This window comes from Dromiciops gliroides, chromosome 2 (genome assembly GCF_019393635.1).
Source record: "Dromiciops gliroides isolate mDroGli1 chromosome 2, mDroGli1.pri, whole genome shotgun sequence".
Taxonomy (NCBI): domain Eukaryota; kingdom Metazoa; phylum Chordata; class Mammalia; order Microbiotheria; family Microbiotheriidae; genus Dromiciops; species Dromiciops gliroides.
This window is the reverse complement of record NC_057862.1, coordinates 153,933,953-153,958,227: the sequence shown is the minus strand read 5'-3', so window position 1 is coordinate 153,958,227 and position 24,275 is coordinate 153,933,953. Positions and strand designations below refer to the sequence as shown.

At 36.5% G+C, this 24,275-nt stretch overlaps 1 protein-coding gene across 2 annotated transcripts in view; it reads right to left on the bottom strand.

Annotated features, from left to right (window-relative positions):
• The window catches only part of GLCE (glucuronic acid epimerase), a 146,710-nt gene that overhangs the window by 82,737 nt on the left and 39,698 nt on the right, over positions 1-24,275 (bottom strand). For both annotated transcript variants that reach the window (XM_043984621.1, XM_043984620.1), the window contains exon 2: positions 9,160-9,253. The gene's annotated coding sequence lies outside the window, so the exon portion shown is untranslated. The remainder of the gene's footprint in view (positions 1-9,159; positions 9,254-24,275) is intronic.

Sequence of the window (24,275 nt, the reverse complement as noted above, 5' to 3'; positions counted from 1 at the left end):
TTACTCCTGTGCTTTTCTCGATATAGAATTGCTCTCCCCCAAAATCTCAAAGCCCAGGTCACCTTTTAAAACCTTTCATAAATGTGTTACCTTATTCAGGGACTTCTTTTTCAAGCTTGCAACCAGGTGAGGTTTCTTTCCCCTTACATATCCAATATAATGACTAGATTTTATGGGTTTTGAGTGAGTGAGACAGGCAGGAAGGGATGGGTTCAAGTCCTGTCTCTGACACATACTAGCTATTTAACCATGTGGAAGTCAATTGGGTTCTATAGACAAGTGCCAATCTACTTTGCTAGAATTAGTTTCCAATAAATAAACAATAATTTTCACTATGTACTAGGCACTAGTCTATGTTCTGGAGAGGCAATGATAAAAAAATATCTCTTCTCGTATACTCTATCAAGGAAGATATGTACATAGGGAGTGAACCCAGGCAGGAAGTCTATGGCTAGTACAAGGGCAGAGTGATGGGAGGGAAGAGTTAGTGTGTAAAGAAAGAAAGCAAGAAGGTCAATTTGGCTAGACTGTAGTCTGAGACATAACAGGGCTGAACCAGTGCAGGGGGCGGGGCCGGGGCAGGGGGGGGGGGTGCTAACCTGTGAAGGATCTTCTTCAATCAGGAGGTCATAGTTGATCTCAGATGGAAAGTTACTGAGTTGAATGAATGACAAAGTCATTTCTGAACGAAAGCAAAGTTACTTTGTGAAATGAACAGAACCAGGAGAACACTGTACACAGTAACAGCAATATTGTACAATGATCAACCATGAATGACTTAACTATTCTCAGCAATACAAGGATCCAAGACAATTCTGAAGGGCTTATAATGAAAAATGCCAGCCACCTCCAGAGAAAGAAATGGGAGTATGAATACAGATCAAAGCATATTTTTTTCTTTCTTTTCTTTCTTTTTTTTTTTGGTCTGTGTTTCTATTACAATAAGACTAATATGGAAATATATTCTGCATGACTATATAATCTATATCATGTATAACCTATATCAAATTGCTTGCCTTCTCAATGAGGGGAGAGAAAAGGAAAGGAGGGAAAAATTTGGAATTGAAAAAAAAACACTCCAAATGTTAAAAAGTGTTTTTACATGTAATTGGAAAAAAGTCTTTTTAAAAAGTCACTTTGACAGTTATGTGGAGAATTGACTGGAAAGAAAAGGGACTTGAAGCAGGGAGACAAATTACAACAGTTCAGGCAAGAGGTGATGGAGAAATGAGAAAAGGGCAGATATGAAAGATGTCATGGAGGAGATTTGACAATTGATTATGCTGGGTAAGAGAAAGCGAAGAGCGGAGGATAACACCAAGGTAACATACCTGGGAGAGTGAAAGAATGGTGGAAGACCCAATAAAACCAAATAGATTGGACAAAAGGGAAAGGGAGGGGTAATGAGCATATTAAGTTTAAGATGTACCTGGGACGTCTAATTTGGAATGTCCAATACCAGAGAGGTGATGGACTCAGGGTGTAGACTAAAGCAAATAGTTTTTAGACATGGCTGACTGTTTTGCTTGACTATGTATATTTGTTACAAAAGCTTACTTTTTCTTTTTCCAGTGGGTGTGTGGAGGGGGAAATTGAAAGAGAAAATTGTTAATTGAAGAAAGATTTTTAAATGCACAGTAAGTTGTTGATACTGGAATAGAGATGTAGATTTGTGAGTCATCAGCATAGAGATGATAATGAAAGCCAAGGAAAATCACGAAGATATTGGAGAGAAAAGAGAAAATGGTCCAGGAGAGAAGCTTAGGGGACACCCACATTTTAGGGGAAAATCAGGAAAGGTCTCATATAGAAAGAAAGTGGTAGATAAGCTAAGTATTGAGAGACCAGGGATTCAAAGAGGCTTCAGAAGCATGGGATGTGCATTCCAGGGCCTAAGATGTGCTTTGGGGGACAGAAATTGGAAATGAAGCACTACACGTAAGGAATATAAAGAAGGTCATTCTTATTGGATTGAAGGGTATATAAAGGGAAGTAATGTGTAATAAAGGTTGCCAGGTTGTGATGGGCTTTATAAAGGCCAAACTGAAGAATTTCTATTTGATCTTAGAGGTTAATGGGGGAGCTCCCCGTGTTTATGGAGAAGGAGAATAACATGGTAAAATCTGCACTTCATAGAAATCATGTCAGCAGCTGTGTGGAGGATGGATTGGATTGGAGAGAGACATGAACCAGAAGAGGCCAATTAGGAGGCAATCGCAGTAGTCCAAGTGAGAGGTAATGAGAACCCGTACTAGGAGAGAATACTAAAGAGAGAGACGTGATATGGTGTCACGGGAAGGCCTTTGTGGATATGGGGATAAAGAGTCAGAAATCCAAGGAAAAACCCTATGTAGAGAATGACAAGAAGGTTTGGCCAGCCTGAATCAGTAGAGGTGGAAGGTAAGAGTACAGGATGAGGACAGCTGGTTTTGAAATGTTTTTGTTTTTTTCAAAATTCTATTCTGGCTGAAGTGGCTCCTCTTCATTTATCAATACCACACTTTATGCCTCCTATTTCTATTTCTTTAACGATATCCCATTTCAGTAGGCTAATATAATAAAACTGTGGTAAACAGAGATAACAGTCTCCTAGAAATACAAATTCCCATGAAATTAAAAACAAAAAGATGATTAAAAAACGCAGAACACATTGTATTTCTTTTGGACCTGCTGCCCTCTCTCTATGAACTCATTTAACTTCCTTTTAGGACCTGGGTATGTGGGTCAATGATTATTTCCATGACTAGTTGAACAGTAACTGAGCAAATGGAGAAGAATCTTGGGGTCAGTACTTTATCTGGTGGACTCTGAAGCAAAGCTTGGATTAATCAAAGATGTTCAGTTGTTTTATTCTGATGGGAGTATAGAGATGATTTTGATGAAGTTACAGATGCAGGGATCTGTACACAACAATAAAATCACAGGCTTGGATAAAAGAGAAAAACAAAACAAAACAACACTTTGGGTTTTTATTCGTTTGGTTTTTTTTGTGGGGGCAATGAGGGGTTAAGTGACTTGCCCAGGGTCACACAGCTAGAAAGTGTCAAGTGTCTAAGGCCAGATTTGAACTCAGGTCTTCTTGAATCCAGGGCTGGTGCTTTATTCACCGTACTACCTAGCTGCCGCATATTTGTCATATTCTTAGCCTCAAATGTAGATATGGCATTTATGAGAGCTCCCCAAATCTCATAAAAGAGAGATTTTTGGCGGTCTATTTTCCTTTTCTTCCCCCACCTAATTTTCAAAGGGGAGAAAAACTGTTCCACAGTACCTATTAAGTCACAAGTTAGCAAACATCAGGTTAGCATTTTATTATCATGTTTTGTGAAGTACCCTTCAGTGCTCTCTATTATCTAAGCATTTGTAACGACTTGAGATGCAAAGGGACCAGGAATAAGGTGATGATAGTTCCACTGACTCAGTCCAGTTCAGACCTCTGGAGGATCCTTTTTGGTTCCAGAAACATTTTAGGAAGAGCACAAATTGGCAAGTGTCTAGAGGATGGCAACCAAAACGGAAAGGGGTCCTGAGTTCAGGCTACATGAAGAATGGTTAAAGGACATGGAGGTATTTGCTGGGAACACTTGGAAAGGGAGATGATAGCTTTCTTCAAATACCTGAAGTGCTGGCTGACAGGAGAACCACAAACAATGGGTGGGAGTTGCCAAAAGGCAATGGAAGTGGATAAAGCATGGGCCCTGGATTCAGGAGGACCCGAGTTCAAATTTGGCCTCAGATACTTGACACTTACTAGCTATGTGACCCTGGGCAAGTCACTTAACCCTCATTTCCCTCAAAGACAAACAAACAAAAGGCAATGAAAGGGCAGATATAAAGAATTCCTAATAATTAGTGCTATTATATAAAAACAGTAGGATCCCTCAGGAAGTAACTCACTGGTGGCCTTCAGGCAGAGGCTGGATGACAACTAGTTAGCACTGAGCCGAGGGGATTTGGTTATTTATTTATTTGGGGGGCATGGGGGTAGTGCAATGAGGGTTAAGTGACTTGCCCAGGGTCACACAGCTAGTGTCAAATGTCTAAGGCTACATTTGAATTCAGGTCCTCCTGACTCCAGGGCTGGTGTTTTATTCACTGCAGCGCCACCTAGCTGCCCCTAGGAATGTGGGTTTTTTTTAAGGTGTAGATTGCACTAGATGAGTGCTGGGATCCCTTTCATTTTTGTGATTCTGTGAATTAAATTACCTTTATTTTTCAAAATTAATTCAAAACCACAATTCCCTTTGCGGCTGTTTCTATGTGGCTTTTCTGTTCCGTCTGCTGATTTGTTTCGTAACACTCAATGCAAAATGGTTTTGGTCAGAACGTATACTGCATTGTCAAATATATAATAACTTTTAGTTGCCTGTACAATAGTCTGTTTCATAGCATCTGTTACAAAATTCTATAGTAAAGAAAGCTCTGCTCCCTGCATAGAGGCCTGGAATATAGTCATGTGGCACTTTTACAGTCACTGCAGAAATGTTTGCTGGGATGTTGCCTTTGACACTGAGGAAGTCAATGGGAAATATTCAATCAGCAAACAAAATTAAATGAGTCTATGTATGTGTAAAAATGTCCAAATAGGAGCTGTTCCTCCTGAAAATAGTCTTGATTACTCTTACTTGGGGAAGATTTTCAACCTGAACCATCAGCTAAGGTGAGGATAAGAAAAATAGAGCAAATTATAATAGAAAGAATACCTGACTGGGGAAGAAAAGGAGCCCTAAATTTTAGTCTCAATTCTGTCACTACTTATCTATGTGACCTAGGACAAGTCATTTCTCTTGCATCAGACTTTCCTCATTTCTAGGCAAGTAGAAAAGGGTAAAGGCTTTGGGAAGCATAGTTCCAAGAAATAAAGAGGTGATAGTCCTACTGCATCACTTGCTCAGGTAGGAACTCATCTGCACTGTTCGGTTCAAATGTTGAACACTGGAATGTTCAGTTCTGGACATACAGTTTACGAAAGACATTGATAATAAACCAGTGTGTGTCCAGATGCTAAGGGCCTTACTTAGGTCCATGTCATATGAGGTTCACTTGTGAAGGAAGTGAGGATGGTTAACCTTCCTGGAGGGAAATTAGACTTGTTCTGTTTGACCTCAGAGGGCAGAATCAGGACAAGAGGTGTAAGCGGCAGAAACGAGCTTAGGCTCAATATTAGGACAAACTTCATAACAAGTGAAGTTGTCCAAAAGGAGAATGAACAGCCCAGGTAGATTATCCACTGTTGATTAAGATGTAGAAAGGCATCGTCCCATGTATGTTTTAGATGAGATGGCCACTGACATCCCTCCTAACTCTCAAATTAAGTGATCCTAATTAGATGATTTCTAAGGGTACTTCCAGAATATTCTATCCTCCAAGAAGACTCTTTTTATAGTTTTAAAGTGGAAAGAATGGTGATAATGGGAGTAGAATTAATTTTCCACACGAAGCTACTTTTGGTTCTCATTTAGACTACTCTAGGGAACCTTAAAATTAAAATTTAGTTATAGCAGCCTGATATTTATAAGTTCTATACCCCAATTTCTCACTCTTTAAAAAGAGCCCTGATTTCACATTTAACATGAATATATCTTCTCTTGAAGGCAAATTCATTTTAAAAAAAAAGTCCTTCCCAGAAATCTATTTTTGGAGAAAGGAAGGATGGTAGATCAGCTAGGTGGCCTAGTGGATAGAGCTCTGGCTCTGGAGTCAGGAGGACCTGAATTCAAAATCCAGCCTCAGATACTTACTGGCTATATGACTCTGGGCAAATCACTTTACCCTGTTTGCCTCAATTTCCTCACCTGTAAAATGAGCTGGGGAAGGAAATGGCAAATCACTCCACTATCTTTGCCAAGAAAACCCCAAATGGGGTCATAGAAAGTTGTACACGATTGAAACAACTCAACAACCACAAAAGGATGGTACATTGCCACAGACTTCCTAAAATCTTGCTAGCAAGTAGCAGGATGTGTTCTGAAATACATACATGGTATAGTGTGTATCTTTTTGTTTGTTTGTTTGTTTGTTTTTAGTGAGGCAATCGGGGTTAAGTGACTTGCCCAGGGTCACACAGCTAGTAAGTGTTAAGTGTCTGAGGCCGGATTTGAACTCAGCTACTCCTGACTCCAGGGCCGGTGCTCTATCCACTGCGCCATCTAGCTGCCCCTAGTGTGTATCTTTTAACAAAATTTCCTATGGTTGAATCAAAGAAAGGGATTTTTAAATATCATCTTCTTGGTTGATAACCACTGGGAGATTCAGGACCTTACAAACTGATGATCTTAATGGCCTGAGGTACATATTTTGCTATGGGTCAGGGTCCATAACGAGAAAAGGCTGAAATTTACCTGATACCTTTCAGTCATGAGCAAAGGGAATTTAAAAATAAACCCATGGGTGGCACAGTGGATAGAGCACTGACCCTGGATTCAGGAGGATCTGAGTTCAGGTCCAGCCTCAGACACTTGACACTTACTAGCTGTGTGACCCTGGGCAAGTCATTTAACCCTCATTGCCCAGCAAAAAAAAGAAAAAAGAAAAAGAAAAAAAATAAACCCATGTAGGGAGCATGATTTTACCCAACCAGACATTTAAAGGCTTAAACTGAACCTTTAAGGGCAGCTAGGTGGTGCAGTGGATAGAGCATCGGCCCTGGAGTTAGGAGTACCCGAGTTCAAATCCAGCCTCAGACACTTAACACTTACTAGCTGTGTGACCCTGGGCAAGTCACTTAACCCCAATTGCCTCACTTAAAAAAAAAATTTAAACTGAACCTTTAGAAGACAGAAAGGACGTTCAAGTAAAAATAAAGAAAGCATGCCCAACATTCTTTCAATGACTCTCTCAAACTGCTTGTGACTCAGTGTCTGGTTTTTAAAAAAATGCAACAACATATACTAACCTTGAAATGATTAATAACTCATGATAAAATAAAAAACAGACAAAAATAGCTATTTAGAGAACTACTTAATCGATGTTGGAGGCATGATTTTAGGAGTAATAAAAATCATTACCAGCTCCTTCCTGTTACTGTTTTATATAGTTCATTACTTAAAAGATAAATTTCAAGGCATCAGTCTATGAATAACGCCACTTTTTTCTCAGGGATCCAATCTAGGTTACTTCTCAGTAGCTATGATGCCAAGACTCCATTCATAGAGTTAAGCTTTCAAGATTCCCATCAGTTTTTCAGTAGTTTAATTTCATTTATCCCTCACAACTCAAATCTACAGGCATTTTTATTCTAAGATTATTCTAATTTAAATATAAAGCTCATGATGCCAGTATACACCAACAAGGAAATATACTTAAGATTATGAATCTATTATTATTTACTCACAAAGAAGAGGCAAAACTTTCTGGCACAAAGGGCACCTTCTTCGACTGCATTACTCAAGTTATGGTAACTCCTTTCAGTCCCTACCTCCCCCAACCTTCATTCATTTATTCATTCATTCATTCACTCATTCATTCATTCATCATTCTCTTTGAAATATTTATTAAATGTTCACTATAAGTAAGGAATTAGATTCTACAAAGCTACACAAATCAGAGTTCCTGCCCTAGTCTATATTATCTTGCATAAAACTCCCCTCAAAAGGTCTTTTAATTAATCTTCCCTAAACCTTTAAGAAAATGATTAATTTAAATGTCAGTCTGTTATTTGTAAAGGGTCAGTAACACTACTGGGCTTGTTTTAGAAATGACAAATTAAACCATACAATATTATAAACTTTAATCAATAAGCTAAGGAATTCAAACATGAAAATTACAAATGGGGAATACTGAAATATAGGGAGTAATGAAATAGATCTCTTTAAAATCGTTGTGGTTTTTTTTAATCCCCTTTCTTACTGTTGCCAATATGATTAATTTGAGTTCCTAGCCTGATATTCCATTCTGGAAAGCAAACTGGTTTATTTTTCTTTTTGTTAAATTTCTTTAGGTTCCCCCTTCTTAAATCAAAGAAAGGACTCCTTTAAATGGACTTTATGTGAAAGCAAACAAATAAAGGAATAGACCATACAAGTCAATTATGAAATCCAATATGCCATGCCTCAAGTTATTTCGTATGCTAAAGATAAAAGAGGTTGTTTTCTTAATCAAATGGATTCTTCATTTGAGTCAAATTTCAAGAAAGTCTATGTTAAATGTTTTATTAATATTATTCTCTGGTAGTAAGCAAAGAGCATTTTGAAATCATGTCTAAAAATGTAGATCATGTTTAAAAAATATTCCTTTTAAATCCCCTATGTGGCTTGATTATAAAACAGGCTCTTCAGCCTAGAGATTGAGTCTAAGATTTTGCACAATATTTTTAGCCTCTAATTTTAATTTCTTCTTTAATATTATTCTCTAAACTTGTATCAAACACTTACCACAAACAGAAAAATTTATTCAATTTAAACTTCAAGGACTGAAACAATAAACAATAAAACAATCAAAACACTTTGCATTAAAAAGATTTCTCTTAAAAAAATCTCATTTTCTCAGCCTTTTATGTTGCCATGACAGATGTTTTAAAAGCCTCATTATTATGCGATAAACAAATTATTCACCTATTAGATGAAAAAAATCACACCTGAAAAATAAGGTTTTTTAAAAAGCAACAAGTCCACTGATAGTCTTACTTTGAAAACTTTTATGAACAAACTTAGCCCTCATGTAATTATGAATATTACTTTTATTTTCCTGGCCTGATTTGTCTTCTAATATTTCAGAAAACAAATTCTTTAGTTCAAAAATGAAAGATCCTTTACTCCTAGATGTTACCAAGCCCTCTTTCTGATATGCAAGCATATTCGTATGTATGAGGGTTTATGTGTGATAGAGCATAAACTAGAATCAGACCTCATATTTCCATCACTGCACACATTTTTATCACCTGGCATTAGTCCTGTTGAAATACAGGCTCCTATTTTAGTTCTCTGAGTGTAGAGTTTATAAAAAGAACACATTCAGTATCCTGTCTTATGCCCTTTTGAAGGTAGAAGTTGTTGAACAGAACACTATTTAAAAAGTGAAGATATTCCTTAAATTATTATAAGTCAAAACCAGCAAATGCCAAGCTAAACCAAAACATTAAACCGTGCCCCTAAAATAAGCAGCAAATATAAACTTGAAAACATGCAGTATGACATGTAAAATTTTATTAAATAATTTTACCTTAACCAAATGAAACACTCTAAATTCTAGTGCATCTCTGGTTTCAAACTTTCAAAATGTATTTGAATCAAATCTTCAGTCCCTTTTCAAGCACCTAGAGTAAGAAAAATAAATGAAAAACATTTAGGACATCAAGGTTTTTTCTCAAGATTTATAGTCTGCATTTTATAGTTTGCAAAAAAATCCTCTTATTCAAATTCTGTGTGCTTTTAAGACAGAGTAAATGACAAATTTCTCTACTCTATTCTTGACATGCAAAATCACTGGAGGATCAATAGCATAAATGTCAGTTCCTTTAAGGCAGTGCATCAACTGCAAAGAAGCATAATCTGCTATCTACCACAATCCCACATAATTGAAGAGTAAATCCTTACGGGTGGGTAGTGGCACCAAAGCTTTCGTTAAAAACATTTCTGAAGAATTACGATTTAAAATCAGTAGAGAATTTCAGGGAATGGGGTAAAAAGTTATTAGCTCTACTTCACACTGCATAAAGGAATATTTTGAAAATGACCTAAAAGATAATAATTGCTTTCTATATTTATTATTGAGGAAAACTTGATTTGCCTTATTTAAATAAGGCGGATGAGAAGGGAAGGTCAACATATCTAATAATAGAGTATTTCAGAATTTAATCCAATTCTGTGTATTTCTCTACTGGGTTTAACTCACATTGTCTCTACTGATTTAATATATAGTTCCGAGAATCTTAAATGAGTTTTTAAAATTTGTACATTTACATATATAGTGAGTCAAAGTAGATTACAGTCATATAGCTACTAAGACATATTTAATATTAAGACTAAGAGCTAAGTATTTATTCTGTATGAAAATCAACACTATTATTCATTTGCTTACATATAAAATATAAACTTAATACATTAATAAACCGATTCTATGTAAAATTTTAAATCGATTTTTATTTTACCATCTATTTAATAGTTTAAAGGATTTTTATAGCACATTAGCAAACTCAACAATTTCCTGCCATTTTATGTTTGCTCCTTGACATAAGATGAAAACAAAGAACCTTCTGTTAGGAATACGGTTTATCTTTGCAATTTTTTCCCCTTGGATTACACTTCAAATTTCTAACAAAATGACCTCCAAGAATATGTGTTTATTTTCCCAAAAAACATATTTGAAAAGTATGACCTATGTCTGGTATTGAAACCATTTATTTGTAGGTAGTTCACTACAGCCAGCTAAGTTTGGGCACTTATTAAAAATAATGCCCATGCAAATCTACATGCTTATTTCTTCTCCTTATAATCCTCTCAGTAGATGTTCAACTTAATAAATACAAAGGCAGCTTTAATAATTCAAATCTTTCTTTCAAAGATGTGATGTGCCTGTCAGAAGTTTTTGGCAATATAGTAAGTAAATTTCTTCAGTATTTCCACAGCTTTGCATACATTTATGTCTGTCTCCTGCTTTTTCAATGTCAATAACCACAGCTTCTTTTCTACCTTTGAAAGGATTAAGCAAGCCAAAGGTGTTTTTCTTAGTACATCATGCAACATTAAGTGGCCAACAGGATTTTATTCCATGATTTTAAAAATAGCCTCCCAGCCGATCTGTATAATCAATTTTATTTATTAAATACAAACAGGATGTTTTCTCAGTTACTAGCTTTTCAAACATGAAAATGATACTGAAATCAACACACAATGATGTCCTACAGGCATTTCAAAAATCAACATGTCTAATACAGAACTCACTCCCCCTTATCCTACCTCATTCTAACTTCTTTTTTTATGTTAAGGACACCATCATTCCTTTCCAGTTACCCGTAGCTAAGAGTCACACTCAACTCTTTCCTCTCACTCCCCATATCTAATCAGTTGCTCTGCCTTGTCCATTCTACCTTCACAAGATGCCTTGCATCCGCTTATCTTCTCTCCACTCAACACAATCACCCCCATGACTTCATACCTGAATTATTATAATAACCTCCCACCTAGTTTTCCTGTATGTGGTCTCTTCCCATTCTAATTCATCCTCCAAAGAGTGTCAAAATAGATATTTCCTAACTTTTCATCTTTTTTTTTTTTTTTTGCAGGGCAATTGGAATTAAGTGACTTGCCCAGAGTCACACAGCTAGTAAGTGGTAAGTGTCTGAGGTCAGATTTGAACTCAGGTCCTCCTGAATCCAGGGCTAGTGCTCTATCCACTGCACCACCTAGCTGCCCCCTTAACTTTTCATCTTGACAGAACATGTTCTAACCAAATTGGCCTACGTGGTATCCCTCACATACTACATTTTAGCTCCTCTTTCTGTGGTTTTTCAGCCTTCTGGTTGAAATGTGCTCCCCTCTTCACCTTCCCCTAGGTTCCTTTCCAGGCTCTGCTCCAGGGTCCCCTGCTAGTGGCCTTGCCTGATTTCACTTACCTGCTAGTCCTTCCCCATCCAAAGATACATTATTTCATATCTGTTTTCTACATATTTGGCATTTGCTTATCTGTGTGTGTTACTCTTTCCAATAAAACATAAGCTCTTTCAAATCAAAAACGAAACACTGTTGTCTTTATATTCCCAAAATCTCACAGAGACTTGTGCATAACAGGCATTTGATTACAGAACTTCCTCCTTGCCTTATCACATCAAGACTCATTCTGTTTCATCATCAAATGCTTCCATAACTCTATTACTTGGTCATGCTACCCTCTAATGTGAACCTTCTACTCTTCATCTTATTTTGAAGTCCATTTAAAGTTATTTCAAGCTCATTTTAGCTTCTATACTTTTGAAGACACCATCTTTTCCATTTATAATGTGTGCCTTCTTTACTTCTGGTTTTGGGTTTTTTTTGTTTGTTTTTTGCGGGGCAATGGGGGTTAAGTGACTTGCCCAGGGCCATACAGCTAGTAAGTGTCAAGTGTCTGAGGCCGGATTTGAACTCAGGTCCTCCTGAATCCAGGGCCGGTGCTTTATCCACTGCGCCACCTAGCTGCCCCCCTTCTTTACTTCTATATAGCAAATCTGTGCCTAGCACAGAGTCTGCCTCATAGTAGGGACTTGATGAATGGTGACTAACATCAAATCCAACTCATCCCAGAAGACCAGCTTTCATCCTGTCACTTCCTCTTCCATTAAGCCACTCCCAACTATTTGAACCTATGTTCTCTGAAGATCTATGCTCATTCATTATATCTTTTTTTTTTTTTTTTTAGTGAGGCAATTGGGGTTAAGTGACTTGCCCAGGATCACACAGCTAGTAAGTGTCAAGTGTATGAGGCCAGATTTGAACTCAGGTACTCCTGACTCCAGGGCCAGTGCTTTATCCACTGTGCCATCTAGCTGCCCCTCATTCATTATATCTTAAGCACTTCCTATGTACATAACAGTGTTAGGTCCTAGACAAATAGGAAATGGTCCCTGATGTAGCAGAAGAACAGCAAATTCAGAACCTTTGAAGATCAAGTCCTATCACCGCACTTTACAAATGAGGAAAATGAAGTTTGGAAAGACAAAAAGATGTTCCTTTTCACAAACACTTACAGAGCTGAGATTCAAACACAAGCCACTGATTTAAAATCCAATGCCTTTACCTTGCCACAGTATTTGATAAGATACAGGCTGAGAGGCAGTAAGGAAGCTCATACAAGAAATGCTATTTGTGAGGAAAGAAGGACAGACATTACACATTTCAGCAGGTACTAGAAAGGCAAGAGTTTACAGGGTTTGAGAACACACTTCAGGCAGAAAGAGCAAGAGCGACGTTGGGTAGTCACAGGGCGTGTGTTCAGAGAACAGCAACGAAGACAAAAGATTTAGAGCTGGAAGGGCCTTTAGGAGCCATCCAATCTAAATCTCCTAATTTTACAGACTAAAGAAATTGAGGCTTGCACAAGGTCAGACGGTTACTGTCAGAAGCAGAATTTGAACGTGGGTCTTCCTGACATCAAGTTCTACAATCACCTTCTCTACTTCGTCATGCTGCCTTCTCAATTAGTCCAATTTGGCTACAGCATAGAGTGAAGGCAGGGAAGTGAGAAATATTGTTAGGAGTCAAAACATGGAGTGACTTGAAGGCTAAACTAAGTTTAGATCACATATGTGGCTTGAGGCAAGTTTTTAGCCTTCTGTTTCTTAATTTCTCAAAGTTTTAGGGACCTGGGTTTATACCACACAATTTGTTTTCCAATGCTTATTCTCATTCATATTATAAACTCCACAAAGAAAGGGACAGGTCTCAAAATGTGTATGATTCACTGTACAGATGAGCACAGAACTAGGAATTTAGCGGATATACAATACCTGTCTTTTGTCACATTCCCCAACATATCACTAATTACAAATTCATTTATAACCAAAACATGTGATAACTTTTTAAAGGTATATTTTCCCAATTACATGTAAAAACAATTCTTAAATTCATTAAACATTTTGATTTCCAAATTTCTCCCACTCTTCCTTCCCTCCCCTTTCATTGAGAAGGCAAGCAATTTGATGTTATACATGTGCAGTCATACAAAACATATTTTCACATCCGTCATGTTGTAAAATGAAATGCATACCAAAATTTTTTTAAAAAAACAAGAACAATACTGTTAAAAAAGTATGCTTCAATCTGCATTCAGACTCCAACAGTTCTTTCTCTGTATGTGAATAGCATTTTCCATCACTAGTCTTTTGGAATTGTCTTAGATCACTGTATTACTGAGAATAGCTAAATGATTCATAATTGATCATCACACAAAATTGCTGTTACTGTGTATACTGCTCTCCTGGTTCTGTTCACTTCACTTTGCATCAGTTCATTTAAGTCCAGGTTTTTCTGAAATCATTCTGCCTGTGGTTTCTTTAACACAACAGAAATCCATCACAATCATATTTCACAATTTATTCAGCCATTCCCCAATGGATATGCATCCCCTCAATGTCCAATTCTTTGCCACCATAAAGGAGCTATGATTGATATTTTTGTACATATAGGTTCTTCTCCTTTTATCTCTTTGGGGTACAGACCAAGTAGTGGTATTGCTAAGTCGAAGGCACAGTTTTATAGCCTTCTGGACATAGTTCCAAATTGCTCTCCAGAATGGTTGGATCAGTTCACAACTTCACCAATAGTGCTTTAGAGTTCCAATTCTCCCACATCTCTTCCAATATTTACCATTTTCCTCTTATATTATTCAATCTGATAGTTACTGAGGTGGTACCTCAGAGTATCTTAATTTGCATTTCTCTAATCAATATGTGAGAACTTTTTTTTCATATGACTGTACATAGTTTTGATTTCATCAGAAAACTACCTGTTCATATACTTTGACCATTTATCAACTGGGAAATGACTTACAGTCTTATAAATCTGACTCAGTTCTCTATGTATTTGAAAAATGAGGTGTTTATAAGGAGTCGTTAGCTTTCACTTGCCCAATTCTAATTTTTAAGGAATTATTTTCTTCACTGAGCTTTTGTACCTACTTTTTCATTCGGCCAATTTTATTTTTTTAAGGAGTTCTTTTCTTCAGTAAATTTTTGTACCTATTTGTGGTCAAACTTGCTTTTTAATTAGTTCCCTTCAGTGAATTTTTATACATCTTTTATCATTTGGTCTATTCTATTTTTTTAAAGTGTTATTTTTCTTTAATAATTTTTTGTGCCTCATTTACCAAGCCGTTGGTTTTTTTTCATTATTTTCTTGTTTCATACTCATTCCCCCCACCAATTTTACTCTACCTCTTATTTGATTTTTAAATTCTTTTTTGAGCTCTTCTAGGAGGAGGGGCAGATTATTCACATTTTTTCTTTGAGGCTTTGCAAGTAGCTGTTTTTACTTTGTTGTCTTCTTTTGAGTTTGTGTTTTGACCTTCCCTGTCACCACAGTAACTTTCTATGGTCAGGTTTGTTTTTTTGTTGTTGTTTTTGTTTGCTTTTTTTCCAGCCTATTTCTTGACTTTTAATTTTACGTTAAAGTAGAGCTCTACTTTCAGGTGGAGGGGTACTTTTCCAGGTTTCAGATTTTTCATGCTACTGTTTTTTGAGCTAGTTCTGGGGCCTGTACATTTTTATTTCTTTCAAGGTGGTATGATCTAAGGAAAGGCAAAGTCACTGCTTTCCCGGCCTATGTTCTAGTCTATGAGTGGCCACAAGCACTCTTTCCCATTCTGGAACTGTGACCAGGGTCCCTGCTCCCCTGTAGCCACACTCTCTAGTATACTCGTGCTCCTTCTTGCCCTAGAACTGAGTGGGAACCACATAAGGGCAATGAAACAGAATCCTGCAAAGAGTCTCCTGTAATTTCCTTCTGATCCTCTAACTCCCTTACCATCTGTGGGCCAAGATTTCCAGAAACCACCGTCACTGATTCAGCTACCCCCAAGGCTGGCTTGGGGTAAGGCCTGTGCTACACTCTCACCCCAGTGAAACAGACCTTTCCTACCAACTTTCTAAATTGTACTGGGCCGAAAAACTGTTCTTTTGTTTTGTTTTGGGTTTTTTGTTTGTTTGTTTTGTTTTTGTTTTTTTGCTGGTTCTGCAGCTCCAGCATTCATTTTGCAGCATTATTTTAAAGTTCTTTGGAGGGGAATATGGGAAAGCTCAGAAAGTTTCTGCCTTTACTCCCCCATAATGGCTCTGCAGAGCAGGAGAATTCACCTGATATTCTTTTCAATGTGGAGGTAACTAGGTGGCACAGTATGTAGAGTGCTAAGCCTGCAGTCGAGAAGACTGAGTTCAAATCTAACCTCACTCACTAGCTGTCTGGCAAGTCACAACCTCTGTCTGGTTCAATTTCTTCAACTTTAAAATGGAGATAATAGTTCTAAGCACCTATGAGGATTGTGACAATTAAATGAGATGATATTTATAAAAGTGCTTAACATGGTGCCTGGCATATAGTAGGCACTCAATAGATGTCTGTTTCCTTACTTGAATCTGTGGCATATTTGCATCACAAACCTTACAATCTCATTATGGTGGGAAGGAATGGAAATAGAGTGGTTTAGTAACATGCCAAAGGTTGCAAAGGTAGTAAATGCAAGATAATGCATACGCTAAACATGAATGAATGACCCATTAAAACAATGTAAATTCTACAAAGAACATTTTGAAAGCCATGCTTGCTGTAATTTTAAAAAACAAAATGTTTGGGGGCAGCTAGGTGGTACAGTGGATAAAGCACCGGCCCTGTATTCAGGAGGACCTGAGTTCAAATCTGGTCTCAGACACTTGACACTTACTAGCTGTGTGACCCTGGGCAAGTCGCTTAACTCTCATTGCCCCGCCCCCCCCCCAAAAAAGTTTGCTAAATGTAATGCAGTTAAATCTGCATTCTAACGTGTGTTCCTTGGGCCAAAGCTCATTTTTTGTAATTCTGCAACAATCATTTTTGTTTTGTGCTTCCTCTTCTTACTATTTACATTGTTCTGGTCATCATGTATACTATTTTCTTGGCTCTAATTGCTTCATTATACATTGATTCATGAAAGTCTTTCCATGCTTCTAACATTTGCTTCATTGTTTTTTTACAGCATAGTAACGTGCAATATCACAATTTGGTTAGTTATTTCTCAATCAAAGGTATCTACTTTATTTCCAGTTCTTTGAAGCCACAAAAATGCTGGTGTAAATGAAACCTTTTTGTCAATGGACTCTGTGGGTATATGTCTAGCAGTGGCATCTCTGGGGCAATGGGAATGAGCATGTTAGTCACTTTATTTGACTAATTCCAAGTTACTTCTAAATGGTTGTACTAATTCACAGTTCCACCAACAATGTATTAGTGTGCCTGTCTTTCCATAATTCCTTCAACATTTGACTATTTCTATCTTTTGTCCTCTCTGCTAATTAACTGGGAATGATGTGAAAGCTTGTTCTAATTTGTCTTTCTCTTGTTATTAGTGATTAGGAGAATTCTTTCCTATGTTGTTAATGCCTTGCAATCCTGCTTTTGTGAACTGCTTGTTTATAACCTATCAAGGAATGGCTTTTTGTCTAATATATTTGTTAGTTGTCTATATATCTTGAATATCAAACTCTTTTGTGAGAAATTTGATAGGAATATTTTCCCCAGTTACTCTTTCCCTTCTAATCCTAGATACATTAATTTTGTCCAAAAGTTTTTCAAATTTTATCTAAGCTTTCTACTTTACTCTTTGGTTAAGAACTCAACAATTCATGGCTATGAAAAGCATATGATCAGCTTTTCTTATTGTATGACATATCCACTTAGAATTTACTGTGGAACGTTCATCTGAAGCCAATTTCTATTGCACTGCTTTGCAGTTTTCCCAACATTGTCAAGAAATAGGGAGTTCTTTCCTAAGTTATTTGTGTTTAGAGGTTTATTAAATACTATGTTAGGTTGTGTGATGATCAGTTGTGATAGACTTAGCTCTTCTCATCAATACAATGATCCAAGATAATTCCAAAGGACTCATGATGGAAAATGCTTTCCACATCCTGAAAAGAACTGTGGGATCTCAATGCAGATTGAACAATACTATTTTTACTTTTTTCTTTTCTTTTTCTTTCTAGAGGTTTTTCTCTTTTGTTCTGATTCTTCTTTCACAACATGACTAATGTGGAAATATACTTAATGTGATTGTACATATATAACCTATATCAGATTGCTTGCTGTCTTGGGGAGAGGGGAGGGAAGGGAGAAAAATTTGGAAGTCAATCTTATAAAAACAAATGTTGAAAACTATGTATGTATGTATGTATGATATATATAACTGGAAAAAATTAAAACACTAAAATATCTAAATACTAGGTCAGTAGAGTTCCATTATCTTAGACTATCCCTTGTCTTATCCATTCTAATTCCACTAAGCTACTTTTCTGGGTTTTTTTTTGTTTTTTTGCTGGGCAATGAGGGTTAAGTGACTTGCCCAGAGTCACACAGCTAGTAAGTGTCATGTGTCTGAGGCCAGATTTGAACTCAGGTACTCTTGAGTCCAGGGCCGGTGCTTTATCCACTGCGCCATCTAACTGCCCTTCTGTTTGTTTTTAAATCAAATACCAAATAGTTTTGATGATTACAGCTCTGGAAAAATGTGAGGTCTGAAAGTGCTATTCCCCCTTAATTCCTACCTATTTCATTATTTCCCCTGATATAAATCTTTTGTTCTTCCAAATGAATTTTGTCATTATTTTCCCAAGTTCCATAAAGTATTCCCTTATATGATGATAGTCATTGTGGAAATGTGACCTATGTATGACTCCACAGAAGAATATGAAAAGCAAAAGAAGCCCTATTTGACTTGCACATGATGCTGGGCCATCCCTGGGTCTATGCCTTCTTTGTTCTGTTTCTATATAATATCTCACCTGTCTTGAGGTTGATGCACAGATCTACCACTGTCCTCCTGACACGAAGGACTGGGTTTCATGAATAAGCTTGCTCAATTAACCCTAATAGAACCTATTTAGTACCAAGCTGGCATGGGCCCTTCTTTCTTCAATATTGCTTTGAAGGGTCTGTGTTCCTACAATTAGCATATCAGGGCAGAACAGATAAGTCTCCTTACAACTGGTGCAGTTGGCAGGATTGTCTGGACCTCTACAAAATCTTGTATCCTTACACCCCTTAGTGTTTTAATTAGTATAGCTTTAAATTTGTAAGTTACTTGGGCAGAATTGTCATTTTTATTATGTTGGCTTAGCCCAAATATGAGTACTAAATATTCCTCAAAGCTCTTTAAGTTGCGCTTTAAGATACATTTTGTAACTGAATCTATACAAGAATTGAGTGCTCATTAGTAGGATAATTCCCAAATATTTTATGCATTTTGTAGTTCTTTTGAATAGGATTTCCCTTTTTGTTATTGTCTCTTGGATCTTGCTACTATTATTTAGAAATGCTGGGTTTTGTGGGTTTATTTTGTAACCAGAAGCTTCCCTAACTATTAATTTTGTCAATTCGTTTCTTCACTGATTTCCTAAGATTTTCTAAGTAAATCATTATATCATCAACAAATAGGGATAACCTTGTCTCCCTTTATATTAGGGTGTAAGTTCTTTCTCATCCTATTGCTAGTTTCAAGGACTATATTAAGTAATAGCAGGGATGATACTCTTGTTTTACTCGTTTATTGGGAAAGCTAATGTATCCCAATTACATATGCTTGCTCTGTTTTAGATTTTTTGTTAGTCATTCATTCATGTACAACTCTCTGTGACCTCATGATTCATAGCACACCAACCCCCCTCTATCCTCCACTACCTCTCTAAGTCTGTCCAAGTTCATGTCTGTTGTTTCTAAGACACTACTCATCTCATCCTCTGTTGTCCCCTTTTCCTTTGGCCTTCAATCTTTCCCAACGTCAGGGTTTTTTCCAATGAGTTTCATCTTCTCATTATCTGGCCAAAGTATTTAAGCTTCACCTTCAGTATATGACCTTCCAGTGAACAGCCTGAATTAATTTCTTCAAGCATTGACTGATTTGACCTCCTTGCTGTCCAAAAGAACTCTAAAAAGTCTTCTCTAAAACCACATTTCAAAAGCATCAATTCTATGGCACTCAACCCTCCTTATGGTCCAACTCTCACAGCCATACACTGGTACTAGAAAAACCATAGCTTTGACTATGTGGACCTTTGTTGGCAAGGTGATGTCTCTGCTTTTTAGTATGTTGTCCAAATTTACCATAGCTTTCCTTCCAAGGAGCAAGTGTCTTTTAACTTTATGGCTACAGTCACCATCTACAGTGATCTTTGAGCTCAAGAATATAAAATCTGACACTGCTTCCATTTCTTATACCTCTATTTGCCAGGAAGTGATAAGACCATTTGCCAAGACCTTAGGGGTTTTTTGATGCTAAACTTCAAGCCAGCTTTTATAACTCTCCTCTTTCACCCCCATCAAGAGATATACTTTTTATGATTTAAAAAGAGATCCCTCTATGCCTATACTTTGTTTTTCTTATATGTAATTAAAATATTGTACTAATTCTTTAAAAGTTGGAAAGAATTCTCTCATAAATCCATCAGGAGCACCCCCACCCTGACTTTGGTAGTCACTTTACAACTAGTTTTATTTCCCTTTTCTAAAATTGGATTACTCAAGAGATCTATTTGGTGTTGTGTCTATTAGTTTGGGTAGTTTACAAATGTGAAGGCAACCCTCTACCTCTTTTGGGTTTCCTGTTTTCTTGGCCTATAATTGCATATGGTAGGTTCTGATAGCTTTGATTTTTTTGTTTTGTCTTGGGCTTTTTCGGCAATTTGATCTTATTCATTTTTTATTTTACTGATTTTTTGGCCCTCTTTTTATTTATTGTTTGACAAAAAAGGTTTATGAATTTTGTTGGTGTTAAAAGAACCAACATTTAGTTTTATTTTTTCAGTTCTACAATCTTTCCAATTTTTCTATTTTTCCTCTAATTTTGAAGATGTTTGTGCTTATTCTGACTTTGTTTTATTTGTTGGGTGTCTAATTTTTAATGCATATTCAATTAATCTAATCTTTTTTCTGTTTTAACAATGTATGTGTTTAGGGAAGCAATGTTCTTCAAGTATTGCTTTAGATGCATCCCAGAAATGTTGGTATGCTGTTTTGCCACTTTCTTTGCCTTTCCCATAACTGTTTCTATGATTTGTTCTTCGACTCATGTTATTTAGGATTAAGACTGTTATTTTTTATTGTGTTAAAATCTGGATGTGCTTAATACTTATACTTTTTCACATTCATCTGCAATATCCCTATGCCCTAAGACATAGACAAATTTTATTAAACTTCCATGTTGTTTTGAGAAATATATTCTTTAGTGATCCCTATTTGACAGACTCCATAAATGCTTTCATCTCTAATTTCTCCAGCAATTTATTCAATTTTATATTCTCTCCCTACCCACATTCTGTTTGTTAACTCCTTTCTTTAGTTTTGGAGTTTTAGCCATTTCTTTTTCTTTCTCTCCTTTATATAGCTGTATAATTCTTCCCCTCTTTCCCCTCCTCTGTTATATGGTCAATTCAAAATCCTCCATTCATCCCTTCCAAATATTTTTGTTTCTTCTATACTTTTTCTACTAAGAAAATTTCTTTAGTTTGTTCTTTTCATTAATTCTCTTCCCACTGGACATATTATGAGATGCTCACTTCCCATTACAAATTATACCTTCCTACAGCCCTGGGGAATATTCTTCAAACCTTTTCCTTCACTTCTATTTCCTTTATTTCCACTTTCATCTTTATGCCCAGGTATTCTTTTACTAAGAATAGTTTACTGTTCCCTCTTCTTTCTTTCTTTTTTTTTTTAAAGAGCAGAAAAAACTTTTCTATTTTTTTTTCTTTTAAATAAATTGGGCGTTTTATTTCAGTACTTGGGTTTTTGTTGGTAATTGAATTTCTTTACCTTTCTTGTATTTCTGTTGTTAAGGGGATTTGTGAGATGAATAATCTGCTCACAGATAGTCTTTTCTAGTAATGCTTCAAAAGTTTCACTAAATGACTATCTTTTTCATTCATAATTCAGTTAAGTTTATAGAGCAAATAATTTTAGGTGGTATCCTGAGTAACTTTGTTTTTTAGGATCTGTTACTGCTTTTCTCTATGTGATTTTTGGTGGGCACTAAGTAGTTTTGTAGTACTTGAATATCTTTTACATATGAAAATCTTTCTCCTGGGAGCTTTCCAAATTTGTTCATTGTGATTGGAATTGTAAAATTTAACCACTACATAACTTGGAACACAGACTTTATTTTCCAGGAGGGAATTTGTGGATTCTTTTGATTAACGTTTTATTTCTATTCTGACATTCTGAGCAGTTTTCTTGTATTAGAGTATTCTTTTTAAAAAGTTGTCATGTTCTTTGGAAGAACTATGATCAAATTTGTCACTCCCTCATTTGGTGGGGGGAGTTTAATCCATTCATATTTCAAGTTAGAAGTTAGATTTATATTTTCTTCCATTCCTAAGTTGTATTTTTCTGAGTTAGAATTTTTTGTTGTTTCTATTCTTTCAGTAGTTTTTGCTTAATCTACTTTAAAGCAAGGGCGGCTAGGAGGCACTGTGGATAGAATGCTAGGCCTGGCATCATTAAGATTCCTCTTCATTAGGTCAAATCTGGTTTCAGATACTTACTAGCTGTGTGAACCTGGGCAAGTCACTCTATAAGCTCTCTTCCCTTTATCCTTAAGGCCTTTCCCTATCAATCAAATTGAGTTTTACTTAATTTCTTTCCTCCTTTTATCTAAATATTTATTTTTTCCCTTTTTTCTTTTAGTTAATCAAATAAAAGCTTTCATTTCCTTCTCATCAACTTAGGGTTTCCTCCCCCACAACCCCCCAATTCTCTGAATATTTTTCTAAAATGGATTTCTTTCCTTCATTCTCTTTCTTTTCTTTGATTCATGTATGGAAGGTCCCACAGACCAACAAATCCCTACAGATACAATGTGATATTCCCATTTCCCATTATAGGATCTCTCTTCTCCCCACTCCCCACCATGGAAACATTCTTGATTGGGATCTCTTTCCACCACTAGCTTGATATTTCCCTCTGCTTCTTTCAGTCTCCTTTGCCACTTCATACATTCTTCCTTCTCGATTAGTTGTAGCAGTTATTTTCCCTTCATTGTTTATTGCTGATGAATAGGGCACATTAAATCTTCCTATTTTCTTCCTTCCCCTTCTTTTTTTTTTTTTTTAAATCAGCTTGCCCATTCTGTAGCTTAGTTTTATGGAAAATATTGATTCACCCACAGGCAGGGTGTTGAGGGGTTTAGTACATGGTGTTTGGGGCCTGTTCCTTCACCTTCATTTCTATTTGAATTCCATGTTCATCTTTCTCTCCTTGTGTACTTTTAGAAAGAAATTTCTTAACAGTTCCTCTACTGTTATTTTATATTTATTAATCCCTATGTGTGTTTCTTTTTCTCTATTTCTTCTGCCCCTTTTTTTTTTTTTTTTGCTTCTGGGCTAATTCATTACCAGTGCCTTCCTTTATTGCTGTATATATTCAGCTTGCTTGTGTTTCTGTTGCCTGGGAATAATCAACTCATATTCCTTTTTTTTTTTAAACTCCCTTGGAATGGTTCAAATACTTTCCTTATGAACAAACATTTTTTACTGATGATTAGGCTTAGGCTTTCAAATGCTACTTTAGGTTGTATATTGAGCTCCTTTACTCTTTGAAACACATAATCCCATTCCTTTCTTTGGTTTTTGTGGGTGTAAAATAACCTCTGTTATTTGAATTTTCTTTCCTTTACATTTGAAGGTCTTTCTTCTGCTGGCTTCCAGCATTTCATATTTGCAACTGTTAAATTTAATTGTATTTTTAATATACCTCAGAGTTTTATGGAATTTTTTTTTGGTTGATTGGTTTCTTTTGTTTGTTTGTTTTTTCCCTGGAGATCTAAGGATTCTTTTGACTGGCAATCTGTTTTTTTGTTTGTTTGTTTGTTTGTTTTGCAGGGCAATGGGGGTTAAGTGACTTGCCCAGGGTCACACAGCTAGTGTCAAGTGTCTGAGGTCAGATTTGAACTCAGGTCCTCCTGAATCCAGGGCCGGTGCTTTATCCACTGCGCCACCTAGCTGCCCCCTGGCAATCTGTTTTACTGTGTTCACAGGTTCTAGCAATTTTCTTGTATTATTTCTCGCATTGTGGTGCTCCGGTTTTTCACTTGTGCTCTTCTGAGAGGCCTATGATCCTTAAGTTGTCTCTATTCATCCCTCCTACAAAATCACTACATTTTGAAATGTTTTAACAATATCACTTTTTGCTTCTTCCAAGTTATTTGTATTTCCAATCAACTATTCTCTCTTTGTCAAGGAGACTTGCCATCACAGATTCAAGATTTTCTATTCTTGATTGATTTCTGATTTGAGTTCCCACCACAGAATGGTGGGGTGAGCACAGGAACAGGCTGAGCTGAGATTGCAAGAGAAGCAAGGAAATTGCTAAGAAGATACTGGAGCACTTGTTGTGCTGCCCAGTCATAGTATGGGAGCTAGTGAGCCAGGGGTGCTGAGTGATAGCATTAGGGATTTGCCTCCTCTACTTTTAATTCATCAGGTTATTAGCTTGTTAGTTAGACTTCTTGGTTTCTTGGCCTATGGAAATAGCTACCATTAATTTACCACTTGCATGTAATTCTTGTTTTGGAGAGTTTTGAGAGGTTGTGAGGATTGGAAAAAATGTTGTTCACATGACCACATATGT